This window comes from Staurois parvus, unplaced genomic scaffold (assembly GCF_062004578.1).
Source record: "Staurois parvus isolate SC_StPar_1 unplaced genomic scaffold, SC_StPar_1.0 ptg001069l, whole genome shotgun sequence".
Lineage (NCBI taxonomy): Eukaryota > Metazoa > Chordata > Amphibia > Anura > Ranidae > Staurois > Staurois parvus.
In genome coordinates this window covers 223,466-229,268 of record NW_028318865.1, presented here as the reverse complement: position 1 = coordinate 229,268, position 5,803 = coordinate 223,466, and the positions used below count along the sequence as shown (strand labels likewise).

At 47.2% G+C, this 5,803-nt stretch overlaps 1 pseudogene; it reads left to right on the top strand.

The window, feature by feature from the left end:
• The first annotated feature begins 523 nt into the window (after positions 1-523).
• Positions 524-639, top strand: LOC149440568 (U2 spliceosomal RNA; annotated as a pseudogene).
• Positions 640-5,803: the final 5,164 nt, after the last annotated feature.

The following is a 5,803-nucleotide window of genomic DNA, read 5'->3' as shown; positions in this document are numbered from 1 at the left end:
ATAGGTGGGGTGGGAGTCTGAGCAGCAGCGATGTCCCTGTGAATTTGGTCAATCTTGTTTTTGAAGTGATTGGCAATTTCGAAGACGGTGAGTGGGGTGCTGGGTGGAGGTGGGGGTGGCGAGAGTAGAGAGTTGAAGGTGGAGAAGAGTCGGCGAGGATTGGAGGAGAGGGCCTTGATGAGGGTCAGGAAGTAGGCTTGTTTGGCTGCGTGGAGGGAGGAGGTGTAGGTGTGGAATGCAGATTTGCCGGCGTGGGGGCCATATTGGATCACCCTGTGTATTACCCATGCAGTACACCCATAGCATGTGGTAGGAGGCTGGAATATTCGTTTTTATGTGAGTGGAAATCTATTTTATATACCTATTACCGAATAAAATGACTGGTTGCACTATGGAGGGTCTCTGCTTGTGTCTCACTATGACCCTGGGAGGAGCTGGCTGCTAAACTGGTGGATGCTGGAGGTGGAAGGCGTTACCTAGAGAGGGATCCATACTGATAGGATCGTGTGATCCTGAAAGCATGCTGGCTTCTCGGCCTTTTGGCTAAGATCAAGTGTAGTATCTGTTCTTATCAGTGTCCAGTGGGGGTGCTCCCGACCATTCTAGCTTTGCGGGGATGGCTGTTGTATAGTACCCTCACTGGTATGATGGGGGTCCGGAAGGCTGGACCGGAGGGACAGAAACCAGGGAGCGCCATGATTCGTTCTGGGGCCTTGGGAGTAATTCCTCTGAGAAAGCTGGAAAGACCCAGTACCTCCTGATTTGGACGGATCTACCTTGGTCTGGCCAGGGGCTGGGGACGCAAAAAGTCCGCAAACTCAGTGCCCCCTGGGGAAGACGCTTTTCAGGGGTGTCACTAGTAACACTTGGGTGTGGGACCCCACGGTGTGAAGATGACACATGGCCACTGTTTTTCATTTCTTTTTGCACAGCGCCCTAAGGACCAGGTCTTTTGGCTAAGTCCGGGGCAATTTTTGCTACGGGCCTCAGGGCCTGGTCTGTGCACTATTAGGCACGGTACCACTTTTTTATTTTTTATTTATTTGTTTAATCACTCCCACGTTTTGTCACTTTTTCTGTTCTTATGTGTGTGTTTTTCACGGATGGAGGGTGTGGGTCCTCGGGCCTTACCTGAAGTCTAGGGGGAGGATGTGTGGCCATACGGTTCCTTCCTCCCCTGATCCCTAGGGGGTTTTCTCTTCGGGAGAACCCCCTTGCCTAGTACTGGATGTCCGGCTTCGGCTGGGCATAAGGAACGGTGGTCCACCAGGCCTTTTGGCCAGGAGGACCAAATGGGAACCTTGTCCCTGTCAGGAGCTTCGTGCCCCGGGGGATCGGGTGAACGGTCCAACCCTTCCGGGGGTAGGACAAACACACCCCTAAGTGCACTTTTTCATGTGGTGTTTTGCACTTGCACATTTTTTGTGAACACTTACGGGTTTTTTCGTTATAGTTGCACGTTTGCGGACTTAAAAAAAAAAAAAAAAAAATCTGTTATTATCAGTGTCCAGTGGGGGTGCTACCGGCCATTCTGGCTGTTGTATAGTACCCTCACTGGTATGATGGGGGTCCGGAAGGCTGGACCGGAGGGACAGAAACCAGGGAGCGCCATGATTCGTTCTGGGGCCTTGGGAGTAAATCCTCTGGGAAAGCTGGAAAGACCCAGTACCTCCTGGTTTGGACGGATCTGCCTTGGTCTGGCCAGGGGCTGAGGACGCAAAAAGTCCGCAAACTCAGTGCCCCCTGGGGAAGACGCTCTCAGGGGTGTCACTAGTAACACTTGGGTGTGGGACCCCACAGTGTGAAAATGGCACATGGCCACTGTTTTTCACCTCTTTTTGCACAGCGCCCTAAGGACCAGGCCTTTTGGCTAAGTTCAGGGCAATTTTTGCTACGGGCCTCATGGCCTGGTCTGTGCACAATTTGGCACGGTACCACTTTTTTATTTTCTATTTATTTATTTAATTTATTCACCTCCCACGTTTGTCACTTTTCTGTTGCTTATGTGTGTGTTTTTCTCACAGGATGGAGGGTGTGGGTCCTCGGGCCTACCCTGAAGTCTAGGGGGAGGATGTGTGGCCTTTTGGTTCCTTCCTCCCCTGATCCCTAGGGGGTTTTCTCTTCGGGAGAACCCCCTGACCTAGTACTGGATTTCCGGCTTTGGCTGGGCATAAGGAACGGTGGTCCACCAGGCCTTTTGGCCAGGAGGACCAAATGGGAACCTTGTCCCTGTCAGGAGCTTCGTGCCCCGGGGGATCAGGGTAATGGTTCAACCCCTTCGGGGGTAGGACAAACACACCCCTAAGTGCACTTTTTTTGTGTGGTGTTCGCACTTGCACTTTTTTTGTGATCACTTACGGGTTTTTTCGTTGTAGTTTGCACGTTTGCGGACTTAGAAAAAAAAAAAAAAAAAAAATTAAAGCATGCTGGCCCCTTGGGGTCTAAGGAAGGAGGTGAGGGGGCATTTTGGCCGTTAAGGATTGTCGCGCACACTGCACATTATTTTTGCATGAAGAGTGGAGTGTGAAGTTCATCATTAAGCACAGCATCATCAGCACTACTACTAATTTTGGACTTTTCTCGTATTTGAGTTTTTGTTCATCTTTTTTGTGCACTATATGTGTGTTGCCACTTTATTATTATTATATATGATATATTTGTCGCTTTTTGCACCAGATATTCCCCATGAGGGAATACATGCATGTATACAAATGGCTGTAAGTGCATCAGTGAGGAATTATAATAATAATAATAATAATAATAGAAGTACAGTTGCAAGAAAAAGTATGTGAACCCCTTGGGATTACGTGGAGTTTTGCATGAATTGGGCATAAAATGTGCTCTGAACTTCATCTAAGTCACAACAATAGAAGAACACAGTCTGCTGAACATAATACTACACAAACATTAGATGTTGCCATGGTTTAATTGCACATAACATGTAAACATTCACAGTGCAGGGAGGAAAAAGTATGTGAGGCCCTAGCTTAATGACTTCTCCCAGAGCTAATTGGAGCCAGGAGTGAGCCAACCTTGACTCCAATCAGTGTGATGATATTGGATGTGTTGCTGACAGCTGTCCTGCCCTTAAAAAACACACACCTGTTTGGGGTTTACTGGTTTCAAGAAGCACTGTCTGATGTGAACCATGCCTCGCAGAAAAGTGCTCTCAGAAGACCTACGATCAAGAATTGTTGACTTGCATGAAGCTGCAAAGGGTTACAAAAGTATGTCCAAAAGCCTTGATGTTCATGTGTCCACGGTAAGACAGACTGTCTACAAATGGAGAAAGTTTAGCACTGTTGCTACTCTCCCTAGGCGTGGTCCTCCTGTAAAAATGACTGCAAGAGCCCAGCGCAGAATGCTGCATGAGGTAAAGAAGAATCCCAGAGTGTCAGCTAAAGACCTACAGAAATCTCTGGCACATGCTAACATTTTTGTTGACACATCTACAATAAGGAAAACATGAAACAAGAATGGAGTACATGGGAGGACACCACGGAGGAAGCCATTGCTGTCCAAATAGAATATTGCAGCACGTTTGAAGTTTGCAAAAGAGCACCTGGATTTTCCACAGCACTACTGGCAGAATATACTGTGGACAGATGAAACCAAGATTGAGTTGTTTGGGAAGAACACACAACACTATGTGTGGAGAAAAAAAGGCCCAGCACACCAACATCAAAACCTCATCCCCACTGTGAAACATGGCGGAGGGAGCATCATGGTTTGGGGCTGCTTTGCTGCCTCAGGGCCTAGACGGATTGTTGTCATTGATGGGAAAATGAATTCCAGAGTTTATCAAGACATTTTGCAGGAAAACGTACGACCATCTGTCCGCCAACTGAAGCTCCGCAGAGGATGGGTGATGCAACAGGACAATGACCCAAAGCATACAAGTCATTCAACAAAACAATGGCTGCAACAGCACAGAATACGCGTTCTGGAGTGGCCCAGTCAGAGTCCTGACCTCAACCCCATTGAAATGCTGTGGCATGACCCTAAGAGAGCGATTCACACCAGACATCCCAAGAATATTGCTACACTGAAACAGTTTTGTGAAGAGGAGTGGTCCAAAATGACTCCAGATCGTTGTGCAGGTCTGATCTGCAACTACAGGAAACGTTTGGTTGAGGTTATTGCTGCCAAAGGAGGGTCAACCAGTTATTAAGTCCAAAGGTTCACATACTTTTTCCTCCCTGCACTGTGAATGTTTACATGTTATGTGCAATTAAACCATGGCAACATCTAATGTTTGTGTAGTATTATGTTCAGCAGACTGTGTTCTTCTATTGTTGTGACTTAGATGACGTTCAGAGCACATTTTATGCCCAATTCATGCAAAACTCCACGTAATCCCAAGGGGTTCACATACTTTTTCTTGCAACTGTATTAGTAATGTCATCATATTATGCGATGTGCAGTCATCAATATGTATCGAAAATATATAAGTGCTGCAGGAGAGAATGCTAAACTTGAGTCAAAGTATCTGATGGTGAATAAACTGATACATAGTCATCCCCACATACAATGTACTGAGAGTATAAAAGGTTCAATCCCTCTAGAACATCCTGGAGGAGGGCGGAGATAAGGCGGTACGTCACATTTCATTGCAGGGATTTTTTCACCGAATTTACCCGTATGTCACCCAACCCGACCCCCTAACTTTAACCCTTTTCCTGCCAGAGCTGTTTTTTGGGGTTTTTGCACACATTTGAGTGATCATTTTAGGCCTGAAGATTACATAAAACCCCAAACATTGTATATTTTCTGAAAACAGAAATAAAATGGTGGTAAATACAGAGGGGGGAGGGGGTTCCTCCCGCTTCCTACTGTGTCTACAGAACAGGAAGTGAAGATAAATCTCCCCGATGGGCTACAGATGGCAAAATGATCCCCATTCCATTCTCCACCCAACGTGAGATTACAAGGTTTTAGCTTTTATTCTTCCTTATGTCTTTTGTACTCTTCCGAGGCGCATCAGAAATCGTGATTCCAGCAGGACGGCAATAAAAGCCATTCCTGGTAATAAGAAGAGTTGTGCCCTAGGCAGGAGCCCAGTGAGCCTATCACATTCATATATCAGGAAGGCACCCCTGTATGGAGGGAGCAGTCCCCCCGGGGTGAGACAGGCTGTACACGGAGGGCGTGCGGAGACCTGCACCGCGTAGAAGCCAGTCTGCACATGTCACCGAGATCTGCTGACTCCGCACAATTCACACAGGAACACAATGCTGCACTAGGCTGCTGTCTGCAAGAATTCAACACAGAGCGGGATCCATCCGAAAACTACAAGGAGAATGAAAACAGTCAAAGACACTGGAAGCCGAAGAGCCTCTGCGCCAAATCTGAAAAGTGACCCTAAAACAGTCGACAAAAGTCTCTTCAGCGCCTTAAAGGAGCACTCCACCCAAAACTGATATTTCAGTGGAGAGACCTTTGCACTCTCTGTAGTTCCTGGGGCTGTGGCCGATATCAGAGGATTCCGCCATCCCTGCTGGGAATCATGGAGAATGTAAGACGGGGAGGGGGGAGGGGAACTTACAGTTTTCATTTTTATCTTTAATTTCCAGAAATATCTGGAGACGTCGACAAAATGTTACCGTTCTGGGAAAATACATCGCAGAGGAAGGTGCAATCATGGAGGATGTGGAGGGATTTGTAATGGTGCACGGCCCGGAGCGTTCCGATACCCCTTCCTGTTCCCAGCCCAGGAAACATGATGTGAGATATCAGTGAAATCCTAATCCTCAAACTACAACTCTAACACTAATCCAACTGCTATTCCTATTCCTACTGCTAA